We start from the raw sequence: 20513 nt of genomic DNA on the forward strand, positions 1-20513 counted from the left end.
ATAAGGTCACTCCTGATGCTATGTTAGAGGGACCACTGATTGATGGTGGGGTTTAATCTGGGTGGGGAATAGCAGCACTTGGTGAGTGTACTGAGATAACATCCAGAGGTAAATCCTGGTTCTCTCTGCTAGTGCTGACTTTGTTACCAACCAAAAGTCGGTGGTTGTGACCCTTGATTCTTTGTGGGAAATCATCTTCAAACATGGCTCTGCTTTTATTTATTTATTTATTTATTTGGGTGTTTTATATACCGTCGTTCCAAAAGAAGATCACAACGGTTTACAAAGTCAGTTTTAGAATTCTTGGTCAGCATTCACATCATTGTTGGCTTTCATATTCTAGGTCAACACAACAGCAAAATCATATTCTCATTTATATCCATACATATTCTAGGTTAACGCATTAGCAATATATAATCTAATACAAATTCATACATTTTCTAGATTGGCACAACAGCAACTACAGATTCTGATTCTAATAACTATACATTTTACATTGTATGGTCCTTATTGCTTGCTCTGCAAACTTAGTCTCTGGTACTGACATTGCAGTTATCAGCATTTTGGAATTTTATGTTAAATCATTTACATTTCTAAAGAGCCATGTTTTTAGCTCATGCTTGAAACTCTTTATCTCTGATATTTGACGTAATGACTGTGAAAGACAGTTCCATAACTTAGGTCCCGCTATTGAGAACATTTGTTCTCTTATTTGCCTTTGGTGTGTGTTCTGAAAGATGGCACCTTTAGAAGTCATTTATTTTGTGATCTTAAAGTTCTCTGTGGTGTGTAATGTTGAAGTGACACTCCCAATAAGCATGGGTTATTATTGTTGATGATATTGAAAATTAGAGTTAATACTTTGTAATGAATTCTGGATTGTATAGGGAGCCAGTGTAGTGTTATCAGAAAGGGGATGATGTGGTCAAATTCCCTTGTTCCTAGTAAGAGTCTAGCAGAGGCATTTTGAAGAAATTATAGTGGTTTTAGAAGTCCTGAGGGTAGATTAGAAAATATTAGAATTTGCAAGACAGTGCATATTTAAGTCCTGTATTGTTAGTAGAAGTTTCAGCCGATGTAATATTCTCAGCTTGGAGTATCCTGTTTTGATTAATTTGCTTTCATACTTTTTCATTGTGAAGTTATCGTCGATCTGTATTCCTAGGTCCCATACTTGATATGAGGGCATAATGGGGCGGATTTTCAGAGCCCTGCTCGCCTAAATCCGCACAAAACCGGGCGGATTTAGGCGAGCAGGGCCCTGCGCGCCGGTGAGCCTATTTTACATAGGCCTACCGGCGCGCGCAGAGCCCCGGGACTCGCGTAAGTCCTGGGGTTCTCCGAGGGGGGCGTGTCGGGGGCGGGCCCGGTCGTCGCGGCGTTGCGGGGGCGTGTCGGCAGCGTTTTGGGGGTGGGTATGGGGGCGTGGCTATGGCCCGGAACGGTCCGGGGGCGTGGCCGCGCCCTCCGTACCCGCCCCCAGGTCGCGGCCCGGCGCGCAGGAGGCCCGCTGGCGCGCGGGGATTTACTTCTCCCTCCGGAAGGCGTAAATCCCCCGACAAAGGTAAGGGGGGGGGGTGTAGACAGGGCCGGGCGGGTGGGTTAGATAGAGGAAGGGAGGGGAAGATGAGGGGAGGGCGTTAGAGGATTCCCTCCAAGGCCGCTCTGATTTCGGAGCGGCCTTGGAGGGAACGGGGGTAGGCAGCGCGGCTCGGCGCGCGCCGGCTATACAGAATTCATAGCCTTGCGCGCGCCGATCCAGGATTTTAGTGGATATGCGCGGCTCCGCGCGTATCTACTAAAATCCCGCGTACTTTTGTTTGTGCCTGGAGCGCCAACAAAAGTACGCCAACGCGCCTTCTTTGAAAATCTACCCCAATGTTAATGATTCCTAGCTCTAGGGTTGGAGGTTTGATTATCATGTTATCTCTCCTTAACCACACAATTTCAGTTTTTGGGGGCTTTAGTGTTAGTTTCAGTTGAGAAAGGTTTTGCTTTATAGTTTATAGCCTTCATGTGTGTATTGAAAGCTCTGCTAAGATGAATTCAATTTCGACTTGGTTGAAGTCCTTAGAACAAGCTCAAGTAACTAAATCTCAAGAGATGACTCCTAAGATCACTGTACTGGAAGATAAAGTTAACTCTATACAGGCTTTTAATTCCATGATAATACAGGAATGGGGGATAGAGTTTGTTGAAAATCATTTGAGACATTTAAATCTTAGGATCTTCAATTTTCCACGAGTGTGGTGAACGAGCTTCCTAAAATGACTTTGATAAGATATTTGGTTATATCTTACATATTTCATCTGAAGATATTCCAGCATTTAATAAAATCTATTTTCTGCCCTCTGGGCAGTGGAGTAGGTCAATTAGCCCGCCACTGAGGTTTTGAATATAACGGAGTTTTTGGAGTCATCAGCTTTTGAAATTTCTGAAAGAGTGACTTTATTGGTTTCCTTTTTTTCTGTTCATGATTTAAGTTTCTTCATGAAATTTTACTTTAAAAATGTAAATACTCAATTAATGAGCCTAGTGATCAGAATTTATCCAAATGTGGCAAGGGTTACATAGGAGAGAAGAGAGGATTTTTTGGCCCTGCGCCAGGAAGCTTGTGCCTTGGGTGCTTCCTTCGTTCTGTGATATCCTTGCAAATGCTTTGTGAAATTTCACAAAAAATATTATGCTTTTTCTTCTAGAACAGCTAAAAAGTTCTGTTGATTCAAAAAAACTATTGTTAGTATCTTCTTCCCATAAATTGGGGCCGTGGTAGATGATACTTATATTTAAATGTAGGAAATTCTTATGCTATTGCTGTTTCTCTTTAGTTATTAGGGATGTGAATCATTTTCCTGACGATTGAAAATATTGGAAGATATTTTCATACTCGTCAGAATTTGGGGGGCCCCTGAACCCGATAGGAAAACCCTACGACATTTTTCATGGGGTTCTCTTATCGTTTTGGGGGGGCGGGAAGAAAGGGCACTTAAAAATAACCCCCAACCCACCCCGACCGTTTAAATTTAATTCTAATCCCCCACCCTCCCGACCCCCCCCCCCAAACTTTTTTAAAGTACCTGGTGGTCCAGCGGGGGTCCCGAGAGCGATCTCCCGCTCTGGGGCCATCGGCTGCCACTAACCAAAATGGCGCCGACGGCCCTTTGCCCTTAGCATGTGAGAGGGTATCCATGCCATTGGCTGGCCCCTGTCACATGGTAGGAGCACTGGATGGCCCACGCCATTTTTTCGGCACGACAGCCTATTTAAACAGGTAAAAACCGCGGGAACGAAGATTTCCCGCGGTTTTTACCCGAACTCGATACCGGAAATGAGTCCGGTACCGATCCACATCCCTATTAGTTATTTTCCTTTGTTACTCCCTTTTATAACTTTTTCTCTTCCATCTGTTTGTGATCTAAATCTTTGGGTGAAATAATATAGAGGAACTGTATTTTGTTTACTTGATTCTTTCTGTGAAATCTCTCACAAATGTTTCTATACAAAGTATTGTTGGCTTTGTAAATAGATGGTAACTTTCAAACCGGTGCACGTGCACCCAGGGACACGGCTATTTGAAAACTTGCGCATGTATGGGGCGGATTTTAAAAGGAGCGCGTATAGCCTACTTTTGTTTGCGCTCCAGGCGCAAACAAAAGTACGCTGGATTTTAGTAGATACGCGCGGAGCCGCGCGTATCTGCTAAAAACCTGGATCGGCGCGCGCAAGGCTATTGATTTTGTATAGCCGGCGCGCGCCGAGCCGCGCAGCCTACCCCCGTTCCCTCCAAGGCCGCTCCGAAATCGGAGCGGCCTCGGAGGGAATCCTCTAACGCCCTCCCCTCACCATCCCCTCCCTTCCTCTACCTAACCCACCCGCCCGGCCCTGTCTACACCCCCCCCTTACCTTTCTCCGGGGATTTACGCCTCCCGGAGGGAGAAGTAAATCCCCGCGCGCCAGCGGGCCTGCTGCGCGCCGGGACGCGACCTGGGGGCGGGTACGGAGGGCGCGGCCACGCCCCCGGACCGCCCCAGGCCGTAGCCATGCCCCCGTACCCGCCCCCAAAACGCTGCCGACACGCCCCCGAAACGCCGCGACGACTGGGCCTGCCCCCGACACGCCCCCAACACGCCCCCCTCCGAAAACCCCGGGACTTACGCGAGTCCCGGGGTCTGCGCGCGCCGGTAGGCCTCTTTGAATGTAGGCATACTGGCGCGCAGGGCCCTGCTCGCCTAAATCCGCCCGGTTTTGGGCAGATTTAGGCGAGCAGGGCTCTGAAAATCCGCCCCGTATATGCGTGCATGTTATAAAATAGCCAGGCCTTGTGCACATGTGAGCCAAATTTTAGGGATGTGCAGAAGGGACAGATTCATCCGATTCGGTATTTGGATTCGTCGGGACCCAAATACGTTGCATTCGTATTCATAGGGGGAAACCCGATTCGTCCATTAGTTGAATTCGGTATTCATTTTCCATTAAAGTTGGAAAAACAAAAAAAAATCCCTTCCCAACCCTTTAAATTTAATTAACTACAACCCCCACCCTCCTGACCCCCCCAAGACTTGCCAAAAGACCCTGGTGGTCCAGTGGGAGTCCTGGAGCGATCTCCTGCACTCGGGCTGTCGGCTGCCAGTATTCAAAATGGCACCGATAGCCTTTGCCCTTACTATGTCACATGGGCTACCAGTGCCATTGGTCTACCCCTGTCACATGGTAGGAGCAATGGACGGCCAGCACCATCTTGTGCTCCTACCATGTGACAGGGGCCGACCAATGGCACTGATAGCCCCTGTAACACAGTAAGGCAAAGGCTATTGGCGCCATTTTGAATACTGGCAGCCGACAGCCCAAGTGCAAGAGATCGCTCCAGGACCCCCGCTGGACCACCTGGGACTTTTGGCAAGTCTTCGGGGGGTCAGGAGGCTGGGGGTTTTATTCGTTAATGATATGTTGCATTCATGGGGGTTTGCCATAGGTTTCGGGAACCCACGCATGCAACGAATAGGGACCTATACATTGCGGATTGCGCATTCATTCAAAACGAATGCACATCCCTACCAAATTTTAAGCAAGTGCACACATGGGCGCGCAAATCCCGCTTCAACCATGTAAATCAAGGAATTTTAAAGAAGGCCCACATCGACACCATTCTCAGTTTTACCAGTTCATCCCCAATTTGCCCAGTTAAGAGATAGGTCCTCCAAACCCCCCTAGTTTAATAGCATTCATTCCCCCCTCTCATGCTCTTCTTGTGTAGGAAGCCAGAACAGTATTCTCCCCCTTCGACTCCACCCTCCCCCCAGCAGGAAACTTGTGCACTTGTGAGTCTTTCAGATAGATCAGAGCAGAGGTTCTTTCAACAAATTTTTTAGTGGCCTCAGAAATTGGTCACTAACTCTTTCTGATGGCCACATTTACAATCATTTTCTAAATTACTCCTTTCCCACCCTTCCTCCCAGCCCCAGCTATCCTGCTCCATCACCTCATTCCATTTTACCTGTATCTCCCCCTCATCTTGCTCCCCTACCCTACATCTAGTCTCCCCCTCCCAGGGCTGTCCTTAGAGGGGGCGAACTGTGGCTATTGCCGCAGGCCCGATGCAGGGAATAAATGCAGGCACCTTCCACCAATTACTGGAAGGAACAGTGTCATTAACCATGCATCAGTAGGGGCAGTGTCATCAACACATTTCTGCCTACACAGCATGGAGGTATGGGTTGTATGATCAGCATGAGCTGCATAGGAAGGGGTGATGTGATCAGCCACACAGAGTGCCACCACTAATTAGGTACCTGGGAGGATTAGGGAAGGAGAGGTAGTGCTTGCTGGGTTCTTGGAGCCTTGATAGAGAGTTGGAAATTGCTTGACTAAATCTTTGGGAAAGGGCTTGGTGGGATGTTGGTGGGAAGGGGAAAGGGCTTGATGGTGTCTTTGGGAAGGGGGAAAGTGAATAATGGAGTCTGTGGGGAATTCAATTTCAGTTATGAGTGAGATGGAACCCCCCTGCCCTTCAGTCTCTGGGCAAACCTGGTGGGGCAGCATCGAGAGCAGGGAGAAGCCCATGGTGCCATCGGTGGACTCAATGTCACCGGCGGTGGAAGAAGCAGCAGGTCCATAGTGCCACCAGTGGACCCGATCCTACTGGTGGCAGATGAGCCAGGAGACCACAACAGCCCATCCGGCAGCTCCTCCTCATGTGCTGGCCGCGTGGTATTCAACACGAGATGAAAATATAGGAAGTGCTAGCACCGCGAGTGTTGAATTACCTCGGGACTACCATATGAAGAGGAGCTGTAGAGCGGCTGGTCTCCACAAAGAAGAATGTACAGGCTGGCCGTGACTGCCTGGTCTGCATGTGAGTGTGAGTGAATGGGAGGTTACCTGGGATGAGTGGGTATGTGAATGGAAGGCTGCCTGGAATAGTTGTGTGATTGGGAGCATGCCCTGGATGGGTGGGGAAGTGTGTGTGTATGTGCATGCGTGTGTGCACATGCATGCATGGGAACCTTCCTTGGATTGGCAGGGTATGTGTGAGAGAGAATGGGAGCCTGCCTGGAGTGTGTGTGTGAGAGAGAGAGAGAGAGAAAGAGAATGGGAGCTGCCTGGGTTGTGTGTGTGTGTGTGAGAGAGAGAGAGAGAGAGAGAGAATGGGGACTGCAGGTGGATTCCAACCTGCCAGCAGCTGAAATGATGATGAGGACCTAACACTATTGGTAGGTCCCAACCAAAGAAGAGCTGGAGACACCTGCAGGTTTGTCTGAAAGGGAGCGTACATGTGTATATATAAGAAAGAAAGGAGAAAGTTTGTGCATCCCACTCCCACTAATCCACAACCATCTCAGGGTGACTGGAAATCAAAAGTTCCCAGGAATGGAGTGTGGGAATTTTTAAAATCCTTTTTAGTTTTATTTTTCAGGTGATATTTGATGTGTCTGCTGTTTTGAAATATTTTATTGGTGTTTGGGACATTTAAAAAAACTTGTATATGAGTTTTTAATTATTTGATCTTTTATTCATCAGCTTTCTTTGAAATAATATTAGTATGTTTTTAGTATTATGATTATGTATTTATTTTATTTCTTGTTTTTATTGATTAATGTTTGGGAATAGTGATGGTTCTGTTTTTTTCAATGTTGCACTGCATAGAGTGTCTGGCTTCTTGCGGTTTCCAGTTCAGTTTTTCTCTGCGCGTTTGTATTTCTACTTTATGGTTGCTTTGTTCTGTAGTTGGTGAGGGTCTCTTCATGTTCTGCATGTGTGACTGAGGTAAGGCATTTTCCTAATAGGAAGTGTATTAGTGTATTCGGGCTTTCAGAGGGTCAAGCCCACACCCAACACACATCATAATAGGCCTAATACCATATGGGTTCAAATTGTCTTTTTTGCAGGGATTTCTGGTTGGTATCACAGCAGTGCCTGAAAATATAATGTAAGTGATAGTTTTACCTAGGAATACTGTACTTTGATATTTTTCAAGTAAAATATAAATGCATTAGGGATGTGAATCGTGTCCTCGATCGTCTTAACGATCGATTTCGGCTGGGAGGGGGAAGGAATCGTATTGTTGCCGTTTGGGGGGGTAAAATATCGTGAAAAATCGTTAAAAATCGTTAAAAATCGAAAAATCGAAAAACCGGCACATTAAAACCCCCTAAAACCCACCCCCGACCCTTTAAATTAAATCCCCCACCCTCCCGAACCCCCCCCCAAATAACTTAAATAACCTGCGGGTCCAGCGGCGGTCCGGAACGGCAGCGGTCCGGAACGGGCTCCTGCTCCTGCATCTTGTCGTCTTCAGCCGGCGCCATTTTCCAAAATGGCGCCGAAAAATGGCGGCGGCCATAGACGAAAAAGATTGGACGGCAGGAGGTCCTTCCGGACCCCCGCTGGACTTTTGGCAAGTCTCGTGGGGGTCAGGAGGCCCCCCACAAGCTGGCCAAAAGTTCCTGGAGGTCCAGCGGGGGTCAGGGAGCGATTTCCCGCCGCGAATCGTTTTCGTACGGAAAATGGCGCCGGCAGGAGATCGACTGCAGGAGGTCGTTCAGCGAGGCGCCGGAACCCTCGCTGAACGACCTCCTGCAGTCGATCTCCTGCCGGCGCCATTTTCCGTACGAAAACGATTCGCGGCGGGAAATCGCTCCCTGACCCCCGCTGGACCTCCAGGAACTTTTGGCCAGCTTGTGGGGGGCCTCCTGACCCCCACGAGACTTGCCAAAAGTCCAGCGGGGGTCCGGAAGGACCTCCTGCCGTCCAATCTTTTTCGTCTATGGCCGCCGCCATTTTTCGGCGCCATTTTGGAAAATTGCGCCGGCTGAAGACAACAAGATGCAGGAGCAGGAGCCCGTTCCGGACCGCTGCCGTTCCGGACCGCCGCTGGACCCGCAGGTTATTTAAGTTATTGGGGGGGGGGGTTCGGGAGGGTGGGGGATTTAATTTAAAGGGTCGGGGGTGGGTTTTAGGGGGTTTTAGTGTGCCGGCTCACGATTCTAACGATTTATAACGATAAATCGTTAGAATCTGTATTGTATTGTGTTCCATAACGGTTTAAGACGATATTAAAATTATCGGACGATAATTTTAATCGTCCTAAAACGATTCACATCCCTAAAATGCATAACTCTTAACTCTGCGTATGGAATGAGGCGGGAGGCTTTGTGCAAGGCTACAAGGTTCGCCTAGGGCACCTATTACTCTTGCACCATCCAAGAGTTCGGGGGGTGTGGGGGAGGGGGTGGTAGTGTCAGTTTTTAAAGTTTGTATCACTGAAGGGAGCTGGGGTGTTTTTTTTTTTATGGGCCTGAGATAGAAAATGAATGATCGGGGTGGGAGGGCAGCACAGTAATATTTCACACAGGGCAGCAAAAAAGCTAGCACTAGCCCTTTCTCAGGGGGTGGAGGCTAATCTGGCTGATTTGCTCTGGCCCCTGTATCCTGTAGGTTTCGCCCTGCCCCCTCCACTCTCTTGCTTGTTCATTCACTCACTTCTGTATCTCACTTTCCCCCTCTATCTTTGCTCCTTTTCCCCATATCTCCCCAGCTCCTTCTTTACTTGCTTCCTTCCCCCTTTTTTCTCCCCCCACCCCTTATCCGCTGCCTCTTCTCTTCCCCTCTCTTTTTTCTCCTGCCTTTTGCTCTGCTGGACCTTTCGCTCTCTTTCCCAAATCCTCCCCATGCCCCCTTACTCCCCTTCCCCTACCTTGTTCTTGGAATAGCAGCCAGCAACAGGCACCAGCTCTTTCTGTAGTTCTTCTTCCTGCTGGTCCCTTGAGAAAGCCAGCATGCCTCCTTCTTTTGACTCCTCACACCGCCTTTTTTTTTAGCCCTTGATAGGAGTGTGGCCTCTCCTGCTGGCCCTGCATGGGAACTGGCACCGTTTCTACGGCTGACTACGTGTACCTTCTTCTACGGGTCCTGCTGCTCCTAATGACCCTGCAAAGCTGCTAGTACATCTTCTCCATCTGCCTCCATGTGCCACCTTCTTCCAGTCCCATGTGGGAGATGGTGTTGCCGCTGATCCCACGCGACAGGTGGCTCTTGTCGGCAGTGGCTGCAAAAAAAAATCCAGAGGTGGCCACATTTGAGAACCATTGAATTAGCTTACCCTGGTTGGGCTCTTTAATTAGCAACTTGCTTGTAACATAGCTCTTACTGAAGGGAGGCAAGCACCAGGAAGATATCTAGGAAGTACAGTTGTCAAAGTATAAGGTATTCAACGATTTATAGCAAAGTTTGCATTAATGAATAAAAGTTAAGACATAAGAAATGAATAGTTAAATAGCAAACTTTGCCTACCCTGTTTGCATTGGCCAGCAGCCACAACTGTCCATTAATGCCATCTCTGCCAACCCTTGACAGGCTGACATGATTCACTTATTGTGCTTATGTAGGATTTATTCATTTCCTGGAACTTTCTGCCCTGTATGTAATAAGCAGGAGTAAGTTTGTTGGGCCTCTCATTTGCAATGCAGTCATTATATTCTATGAGAGGAAATGTTCAAATTAGTTTCTTTTCTTCCCATGAAAAATTATGAGAGCTGGGCCACACCACCTTCTTTCATTTTAATCTTTCATATTCCAGTCATGTGGTATGTGAAAGAAGTGTCAAGGACAGAGATCTCAAAGGTATAATTTTGACAGCCTTATTTACTGCTGTTAAAGAGAGAGTACCCTTTTCTCTACTAGAGATTTCAATCTTGTGGCTCAGATCAAGTGTAAGATCTGATTTATGAGTTGAGGGACAATCCCTTGGCTTTTTGGCTGAGACTGAGAACCTGTATAATGTGGAGGAACGAACCCTGCCACCTGACCCCACTAGGGTCATGATTATGCTGCAATCATTGGCAAAGCAGAAGAATTAAATATTGTTTTAAAAATAAAAATCCTCAGCACTCACCTTTCCAAAAGTGCTTTGCTAGGCCCTACCAACTACACAAATATCCTAATAGTCTCAGTAAACATACATCCTTCCCATTTATTCATTTCTCATCTGCACATCTTCTCACATATTTGAATTCATATTGTGCACATACAGTCGTAAACATAGTAATGTGGCCACTAGAAGGAAAAAGTATAGGGCAAGGGTGGCCAACTCCAGTCCTGAAGAGTCTGAAACAGGCCAGGGTTTCAAGATAACACTAATGAATATGCATGAGATAGCTTTGTATGCATTGCCTCCATTATATGCAAATCTATCTCATGCATTTTCATTATGAAACCTGGTCTGTTTGTGACTCTTAAGGACCAGAGTTGCCCACCCCTGGTATAGGGGTTAATGGTGCACTTATTATCACTGGGAACTTTCCAGAGGTGTAAGGTTTTCGGAGGAGTGAACATTGTGTGGAGTGACAAGGATTGTCCTTCCCCCAAATGGGATGGACTGGGAGAGTGATATAAAAGTGCTTCCCAGAAGGCCCAAGGAGGCGTTACGAAGTGGATGGAGAAGATTGCTGGGGTCCAGAGAAGGAGTGTGTTGAGATCTGCTGAGGAGCAGACAAAATATGGGAGAAGGCTCCCACGATCCAAGAGGCCGAGAGGAGCTGTAGAGTGGCTGGAGAAATTTAGAAGTTCCTGTCAGTACTGACTGTGTGCTAGCTGGGAGAGTAAGGACCCCAAGGGGATATGAGTTCTGCCTGGGGAAGTAGAGAAAGAACATAAGATATGCCATACTAGGTCAGTCCAAGGGTCCATCAAGCCCAGTATCCTGTTTCCAACAGTGGCCAATCCAAGTCACAAGTACCTGCAAGTACCTAATCATTAGCTAATTCACAAGCAACTATTGCTTACTAATTACCGTAATAGCAGTTTATGGATTTTTTTTCTCTAGGAACTTATTCAAACCCTTTTTAAACACAGTTACTCTAATTGCTGTAATCACATCCTCTGGCAATGAATTCCAGAGCTTAACTATGCACTGAGTAAAAAAGAATTTTCTTTGATTTGTTTTAAATGAGCTACTTGCTAACTTCATGGAGTGCCCCATGGTCCTTCTATTACGTGAGAAAGTAAATAACCTATTTACATTAACTTGTTCAAGTACTTTCATGATTTTGAAGACTTTTATCATATCCCCCCCTCAGTCGTCTCTTCTCCAAACAGAACAGCCTTAACTTCTTGTTTTGAACATCCATCCAGTGAGTCCTGCTGGTTTTGTCCAGGTACCTGTCCAATAGAGCAAGGATAACACACACACACAGGTTTCCATTGCTTGTGCCCAGCGGTGGATTCCTGATGACGACCGGCCCGGGGATTCACCACCCAGGCCGGCCCAGGAGATACCACGTGGTCTGCTGCTGAGCGCAGCTCTGTCACAGCCGCGCTTGGCAGACCACGTGACTAGAGCGACCGGCCCACCGAGGGATGCCCAGAAGGTTAGCCTTCCCTCATAGAAAAGAATCCACCCCTTAGAGATAGAAGAATCGGGGAAAGGTAGAGGAGCTAGCCACGTTTAATAAATTCTTTTATGGATCCTTAGGATACATGCCACCCATGGAAAAAGGGTTCCATAATGTACTATTGGGGCGGGGCTCTTTGAAATGATCTCTATTGACAGGAAGTCTGAGTGATAAAGGCATTTTGATCAGGTTTTCCATTTGCACCTTTTATCCAGAAGAAGCTCATACCTGCTGCACTCTGCCAGCCAGCTAGACTGAATTGTTTCCACAGTTCTGCTGAATGTGTGAAGCAGGATGAAAGCACTTTGGGAACATGGCTTCCTGTCCTCCTCCTCTGACACCAAACACTTAATCCTCTGTCTTTCTTTTTTCACTGCTTTAGGGTAAAACGTTGTTTTCTTTACCTGAAAGAACCTGCCAGCTTCATGCTAACACAGGAAGAAATAGCTGGGGAGTAAGACGGACAATGCAGAAGAGAAACACGTCTCTCTTTTTTTTGTTTAGTTTAAATTAAAGAAAGTAAAACATATATTATATAATGTTACTGTGGAGATGAGGAGACTGCTGTGTTTCCTCTTTCATCCTTCCTTGTTTCCTAATATTTGCTTCTGTAGCTCAGCATAGTTATTATAAATTTTGCAACATCTTTGCTGTACTTTATTCCATGATCCTGTCTAACTGAAATAATTGTTTTTTTGATATCAAGGCTGTATTTCTTCAAAGGTGGTTGTAACTTACTCTATCAAAAATCAATAGAACCTTCTATACAAACTGAGCAATGTTCTCGCATTGGCTCTTTTCAGACTTCAGGTTTCTCTCCCTTACCTTATTTTGAGCTCAGCTGTAATGTACCTCCTGCCCCAGCATCTCAGGGATTCCTTTGCTCTGCACCAGTGGAACCTTAGCATTTTTCTGCTGCCAAGGAAACGGGACTGCCCCCTGTTTGTCTTCCCTAGGTAACCCAGCAACCTGTCAACAAAATAGAACTCTATTCCAGAAAGGAAAGGAAGGCAACCAATCAAAGGCAGGGAATGCAAATCAAGGGGAGGGAATCCAAATAGCAGGCAGCCAAATGGGAGCCCATTAGGCAAGACAGCTGCTGCTCTTTGAAGTTTCCCATTTCTCTCTCTTGTGGGATGGAACTTCTGATGCATCTCGCTGTCAGATCTGGAAAACCTTTTTATCATAACAATTTCTACATGGGCAGGCAAAGTAATATATAAAATTCTTGATATTAAAATATATGCAACTCACTTTTTCATGATTTTCACTGTTCCAAGGGGCACACAAAATAATTTATTCTTTGGGGCTGTCTCCACTAGTTCTTTGTCCCCCTCACTTGTCACTGAAGTGTGGGTTATTTCTGTGGGGGTGAAGGCAGTCCTTCTTTGCCCGGGCAGTGGTGTGAAGTTCCCTTAAAAAAAAAAAATCAGAGAAATTATTTTTCACTCAGTGCACAATTAAGCTCTGGAATTTGTTGCCAGAGGATATGGTTAAGACAGCTAGTGTAGCTGGTTTTAAAAAACGTTTGGAGGAAATGTCCATAAACTATCAATCAATAGGGAATAGTCACTGCTTGTTGCTGGCATTAGTAGTATGAGATCTGTTTAATGTTTGGGTACTTGCCAGTACTTGTGACTTGAATTGGCCACTGTTGGAGAGAGGATACTGGGCTCGATGGACCCTCGGTCTGACCCAGTATGGCATATCTTATGTTATCTCTGACCCTGCAGGAGGATGTTTAAAACATCCTCCTGCATGGTCTTGTGAAGCGGTGGTAGTCCTGCTTCACAGGAGTGGGAGCAAAGAGGAGGCTGGAAACTACAGGCTGGTTAGCCTCACCTCGGTGGTGGGAAAAGTAATGGAGAGCTGAAAAAGGAAAGAATAGTGAACTATCTATAATCAGAAGGATTGCTGGACCAGAGGCAGCATGGATTCACAAGAGGAAGTTCCTGTCAGACAAATCTGATTGACTTTTTTGATTGGGTGACTAAAGAATTGGATCGAGGAAGAACGTTCAATGTGATCTACTTGGATTTCAGCAAAGCTTTTGATACAGTCCCACATAGGAGGCTTATGAATAAAATAAGCTTGGGAGTGAGTGCCAAGGTGGTGGCATGGTTTACAAACTGATTGACGGATAGAAGACAGCATGTGGTGGTAAATGGAACTTACTCTGAAGACAGAGCAGTGTTAAGCGGAGTGCCACAAGTATTGGTGTTGGGACAGGTCCTGTTCAATATCTTTGTGAACAACATTGCGGAAGGGATAGAAGGTAAAATTTGCCTTTTTGCAGATGACACTAAGATCTAGGGGTGTGCATTCGTTTTTAACTTAAATGTAAACGCTACTTTTTTTTTTTTTAACTTAAAAAAGTGATGAGGCGAAAACGATCGGATTTCCAACGTATTCAACATAGCTATGTTGAATACGTTGGAAATCGCGATTGTTGATCCAAAATAAAAATTTAAACCCCTCACCTTCCTTAATCCCCCCCCAAAGACTTACCACAACTCCCTGGTGGTCCAGCGAGGAGTCAGGACGCCATTTCTGAACTCCTTTGCGAGGAGCACGTGACATCGGCGCCACGTTGGAGTGACGCGGCGTCACGTGATTCCCCGCGGGTTCGCTCCGGGACCCTCGTTCGACCCAAAAGGAACTTTTGGCCAGCTTGGGGGGCCTCCTGACACCCCCAAGCTGGCCAAAAGTTCCTTTTGGGTCGAACGAGGGTCCCGGAGCGAACCCGCGGGGAATCACGTGACGCCGCGTCACGTGCTCCTTGCAAAGGAGTTCAGAAATGGCGTCCTGACCCCGCTGGACCACCAGGGAGTTTTGGTAAGTCTTGGGGGGGGGGGGGATTAAGGAGGGTGAGGGGTTTAAATTTTTATTTGCACATATGGACATAGACTCAACTTATGGAATTCTCCATATGTCCATATTGACCGCAAATGACCCCCCCTTTCGACTTATGGACTTATGAACATAAACTTTTGGTCTGCACATCCCTACTAAGATCTACAAGAGAGTGGGCACACAGGAAGGAGTAAAGAGAATGAGACGTGATTTAAGGAAGCTTGAACAGTGGTCGAAGATATGGCAGCTGGGATTCAATGCCAAGAAGTGCAGAGTCATGCATCTGGGGTGTGGTAATCCAAAAGATCTGTACATCTCGGGGGGGTGAAGGGCTGTTGTGCACAGAACAAGAGAGGGACCTTGGGGTGATAGTGTCTAGTGTTCTGAAGACGGCGAAGCAATGTGACATGGCAATAGCTAAATCCAGAAGAATTCTGGGCTGCATAGAGAGAGGAATAACCAATAAGAAAAAGGAAGTGATAGTCCCCTTGTACAGGTCCTTGGTGAGGCCTCACCTGGAGTATTGTGTTCAGGTCTGGAGACCATATCTCAAAAGGGACAGAGACAGGATGAAGGCAGTCCAGAGAAGGGTGACAAAAATGGTGAGGGGTCTCCATCAAATGAATTATGAGGAGAGGTTGAAGGACCTAAATATGTATATCCTGAAGGAGAGGAGATGCAGGGGAGATAAGATACAGACCTTCAGATACCTGAAAGGTTTAAATGATGCACAATCAACAAAGCTTTTCCGTTGGAAAAATATCAGTAGAACTAGGAGTCACGTAATGAAACCAGGAAGGGCGAATCAGAACCAACATCAGGAAATATTTATTCACAGAGAGGGTGGTGGTAGAATGCCTGGAATGTCTTTCCGGAGGAGGTGGTGAAGACAAAAACAGTGAAAGATTTCAAAGGTGCATGGGATAAACACTGTGAATCCCTAAAGGCTAGAGGATGGAAATGAAGAAAAGGTGCATGGGGATAACTTGTTGGTGTGGTGGTTACTACCCTAAACCAATAAGCCTTCATACTGTTGATGCAACTCCATTATTGCTCTCTGCTTTTATGGCAGAGGGAAAAGAGGAAAAGGGGAATTAGATTCAGACAGCAACCAGCAAGGACATTGGGTTTTACAGTCTGGGGAAAACAAATAAGCATGGGTGGAAACAAATAAGCCTGGGGGTAACTTGCTGGTGTGGCGTTTACTAACCTTAACTGACATGCCAGATACTTTGGATGCACCTCCAACATTGCTCTCTGCTTCAATGGCAAGAGGTAACAGGGAATTGGACTCAGAGAACAATCAACAAGGGCCCTGAATTTGACAGTTTGGGAAACTAAGTAAGGGGGTGTCTTGTATGGCATAGCAAATGCTACCACAGGCTTACTGGGCAGACTGGAAGGACTGTTTGGTCCGTTTCTGCCATTATTTTCTATGTTTCTATGTTCTGTGTTTCTATACACCACAATGCAATAAACAGACTGTTAAGCATGCAGTCCGCAGCAGACCCGCAGCACGGCTCCCTCACCTCTCTGCAGTGACTCCAGCTCCTGGTTCCTCCTCTCTGGCGGCGGTAGGCCACCAGCTCCATCCTCAGGCCTCCCCTGGCGCCTCCGGCTCAGCTGCTGTCCCTGGTGTTCCTGGTCCAGCCACTATGTCCATTGCTTCACGTCAGGCCTCTCCGTGTGGCCTGCGGAGAGATGCTGCTACTCAGCACCGCGCCCCTCCCTAGGCGTGCACGCACCTCCAAGGCTTAAGTTGGGACCGCGGCGGGAACTTAGCTGTGGCCCCGGAAGTTGACATCAGCAGAGCACTGGTACTTAAGCCCGGGTTCCGCTCCCTAGCTTTGCCTTTGGAGCAGGTCTCCTCGCTGGTCGAGTACTCGTTGCCTCTTCAGAGATTCGTCTCGTTCCTGTGTTCCTGTTCCTCGTGTAATCCTGGTTCCTGTCTCCTTGCTCCTACGTTCCTGTCTTACGCTTTTCGACGGATTGCCTACACGGACTTTGACTCTGCTTCGCCTGACCTTGCCATTGACTCTCTCCAAGCCCAGACCTCTGCTTCGCCCGACTACACTGTTGCCTCTCTCCAGACCCAGACCTCTGCATTGCCTGACTATGTTGTTGCCTCTCTCCAGACCAAGACCTCTGCCTTACCTGACTATGCCTCTAGACTATCTCCATGATCAGACCTCAGCCTTGCTTGCCACTGCTTCCAGATTGCTGCCAGCCCTAACTCAAGCCTGTTCCTCGATGCCTCATCTGCTTACCTCCTGGACTTGGACAATTCAGGCTTCAGCCTGCTCTTGCTCGGGCGCACCCTGTCTGCCTTTGTTCCTTAGGCGCCCAAGACTCCAGGACACTACCTTGTCCAGAGTAAGACTGTACCATCTCTTTCCTGCTGTCTCTGGTTGAAACCAACCTCCTCTTCGACTACATACAGAGGCCCACCTAAGTCCAGCTGGCCCCGGCACCCTAAGGCTCAACCCGCGGGGAACGAGGGCTGTTATTGGTGAAGCTCCAGCAAGCCTCTGTCCATCAGCCCTCTCCTCCTGCCGACGGAGGGGACCCATAGGTCCCTACCTAGGGGTTGCGTCAACCCCACCTCGGCCCAAGGGTCCACCCCTGGCGCAACACAGACCCCTGCAAGTGCAGTACCTTAATAATAGCTGGTACACCATTCACTTCAATCCACAGCTTCTTACAAGCTGATACAGAAAAACACCATCAAAAAAGTGACATAGCAGTTTTAAAACCAACAGCTTTAAAACCATTCTGATAAAATGTGCATAAAATCTCTGCTTGGGGGATTAGTTGGGCCCTTTTTGGTCTTTATCTGCCATCATTTACTATGTCACTATGATGCCATTTTATTATAAACAAGACTGGGGCAAGGGAACACTTCTCTTCACTAAATGAAATATTTCTATATTGAGATTGCTTATGTCTTGGATTAAACATTAAACAATCCCCTTCTACTCCCAGCCTGCAGCAGAGTAAAGAGTAAGTTGTTTACCTTATACAGTCATATAAAATCTCTCCTTCAGGGTTTTCTCAGGGTTGCTGAAGCCCCCTCTCACAGCTTTTTGCTCCGTCACTGAGCAGCAGAACTAGAGAATTCTAGCCTTTTCTGCAAGAATACTTGATGTTTTAAAGGGCTCCACCCTTTTAAGTGTGTCGATGCAGGAAATTGCAGCATAAACATAGTCTCTTCTGGGATGTTTTAAACAGCCAGTGTGTAGAACTTCTGTTGCCATTTACTGCAAGCCAAAGAAAGCCTGAGCTTGTGGAAGACTGGCAGAAAAGGGCCGGGAGAGCATGCGCCAGCCCTGACCATGCTGCACCTGTTCTCCAGACAGCTGGAAGACTTGGGTTTCTAGGGATAAAAATCCAGCGGCTTTGATGAGCACTTAATTCGGTACAGAAGAAAAGATGAAATAAAAGATAAGCACTAGAGGTAAGATTAATACTGCAGTTCCTGAGTTCAACAGAAAACTGTAAATGACTGTCGCTGAATATAATTACATTTATACAATGGCATAACAGTCTAAAGGGATGTATTTAAGAAATAAATAAACATATAATAATAAAAAAAAAAAACTTGGGCCCTATTTTCAAAAGGGTTAATTTTTCCAGTGGCAAAACTGTTTTACAAATACATATATAGTATATACATATAAAATACATATCCCTATACATTAGAAAAATTAAGCCAAATACATTTATGAAAATAATATTAGGTATACAGCACCACTGGGATCCTGATGAAGGTGTGGCTGTGTAGAAGGTCATTCACTTAGAGGAGGTATCATGGTTTCATCTGCCATGCAGCCTCACCATGCCCTGATCGAGTCCGCTATTACACCTTCCCACCAGAAGACGCCTCTAGTGAGCTCTGTTCCAAGCTACCCGAGCCATCTCCTCACTAGCCACCTGACTCAGTCTGCAGTGCAGCCTCCTTTCCACCAGGGGTTCTCTGCGAGCTTCATCTCCAGTCTTGCCAAGCTCCGCCTCACTGCTTGCACCACACCCAAGCTTCAGTCCTATTTAACCCTACTTTACCAGAACCTAGATGCCGTTTGTTATGTTCTGTGTATAAACTAGGCAGTGGGCTGTTAGGTCGAGGAAGAGATGACTCCACCCACAGGGAGGAGCCCTGTGAGAACTCACCATGACAGGCGGGATCTCAGCAGTGATAGACAACAGAGGCAATAGTTTTATTATGCAGCAAGAATAACCCGAGGAGCGGGTTAATATACTCAGTCCAAGTGCATAGCCTGCAAGCAGGCTTCTCCGGTAGTGGTCCAGAGAGCGGGGTAATCCGGTAGATACTTCTTCTAGAAGAGACTTGTGCTGATGGTCTCTGGTAGTGGTCCGCAGTGCAGGGTAGGCTGGAGACTGAAGCAGGAAGTTGCACAAAATAATACAGATCCGGTCATGACCCGCAGCACGGGGTAGCCCGGGGAGTACCTTCTCTTGATGAAGCTTTGTGCTGGAGATCTCCAGTAGTGGTCCGCAGAATGGGGTAGGCTGGACGCTGGTGGTAATGGTTGCACAAGACTGTATAGATCCGGTAATGGTCAGCAGAGCGGGGTAACCCGAGTATCCACATGAGGAAGGAAGAGTAGGTCCAGTACTCTCTCAGAGTCAGAGGAAGCCAGTTGTAGAGTAGGCACCGAAGAGACCCGGAACAGGAGCGCTGGAGGGTCATCCAAGGAATGGTGATGAAGCTCACTGGAAGAAAGGTGAGATAGGTGAGATGGCTTTCCGAGGAGCGGATAGCCCTAGGTACGACAAGGCCCCTGAGGAGCGGTTACCGAGGTCACCCAGTCAGGAACAGCGAGATGAAGTCCCAGAATGGCGGAATTAAGCAGGACGGGAATCCTTGCTAACTCGTAGTTTGGATGGTCAGCTGAGCTTAAGTATTGTAAGTGGTGGGGACGCCCCCGTGGTTCCCGCCATGACACATACAAGAAGGGGCAGGCGCGCGCGAGCGCGTGCCCTAGATTACCCCAAATGCAAGATGGATGCCGGGAGCACCCACACCATCCCAGGCCTGCCATGGAGGTCACTGTGTGGAAGCGGATGTGGCCATCCTCCCTAGACTCGGTGCTGTAGGAGAAAAGGAGGTAAGCAATAAAAGTCGCAGCCATCTGTGACCGACGGGCGCAACACCATTTCATGGAGTCACCCTTAGCTCTCTGACCTGGCTACTCTTACCTTGCACTATACCTTGTGTCCTCTTGGCCTTCTTGTATCTTGCTCCTTGCTCTGTGGCCTACTTAGGCCTTATCTTGCCTTGTGGCCTCTGGGCCTTCTGTCTCCTTGCACCTTGCTCTGTGCCCTACTCAGACCTTACCTTACCTTGTGGCCTCTAAGCCTTTTGTCTCTTTGCACCTTGCCCTGTGGCCTACTCAGGCCTTACTTTACCTTGTGGCCTCCGGGCTTGCTCTTACCTTAGGCCTTGAACTGTGGCTTCCTCAGGCCTGTCCTTGCTTAGTGGCCCCTGATACTAAGATCTGCAACAGGGTGGACACGTCTAAAGGAGTAGAGAGAATGAAAAGTGATTTAAGAAAACTTGAAGAGTGGTCAAAGATTTGGCAGCTGGGATTCAATGCCAAGAAGTGCAGAGTCATGCATCTTTACAATCGAGTGGGAGTACTGCCAAGAAGTGCAGAGTCATGCATCTTTACAAGCTAGTGGGAGCACTGAGAGGAGAGGATCACCTTGCTGGTGGCTGAAAAGAATCAGTAAGTACTGCTTGGGGAAAGTTTT

General features: G+C 47.3%; 1 protein-coding gene across 2 annotated transcripts in view; it reads right to left on the bottom strand.

Moving 5' to 3' along the window:
• LOC115100925 (zinc finger protein 474-like) overlaps nt 1–12782 on the bottom strand; it is a 134989-nt gene extending 122207 nt beyond the window's left edge. The window contains exons 1-2 of one of the 2 annotated variants that reach the window (XM_029620034.1): nt 12714–12782; nt 9394–9544 (exon numbers count right to left, since the gene is read on the bottom strand). The gene's annotated coding sequence lies outside the window, so the exon portion shown is untranslated. Of the gene's footprint in view, nt 1–9193; nt 9545–12713 lie in introns of both variants that reach the window. The other variant, XM_029620023.1, reaches the window with a different exon arrangement.
• Between the last annotated feature and the right edge of the window lie 7731 nt (nt 12783–20513).

The sequence above is a fragment of the Rhinatrema bivittatum genome, chromosome 1, assembly GCF_901001135.1.
Source record: "Rhinatrema bivittatum chromosome 1, aRhiBiv1.1, whole genome shotgun sequence".
NCBI classification, from domain to species: Eukaryota; Metazoa; Chordata; class Amphibia; order Gymnophiona; family Rhinatrematidae; genus Rhinatrema; species Rhinatrema bivittatum.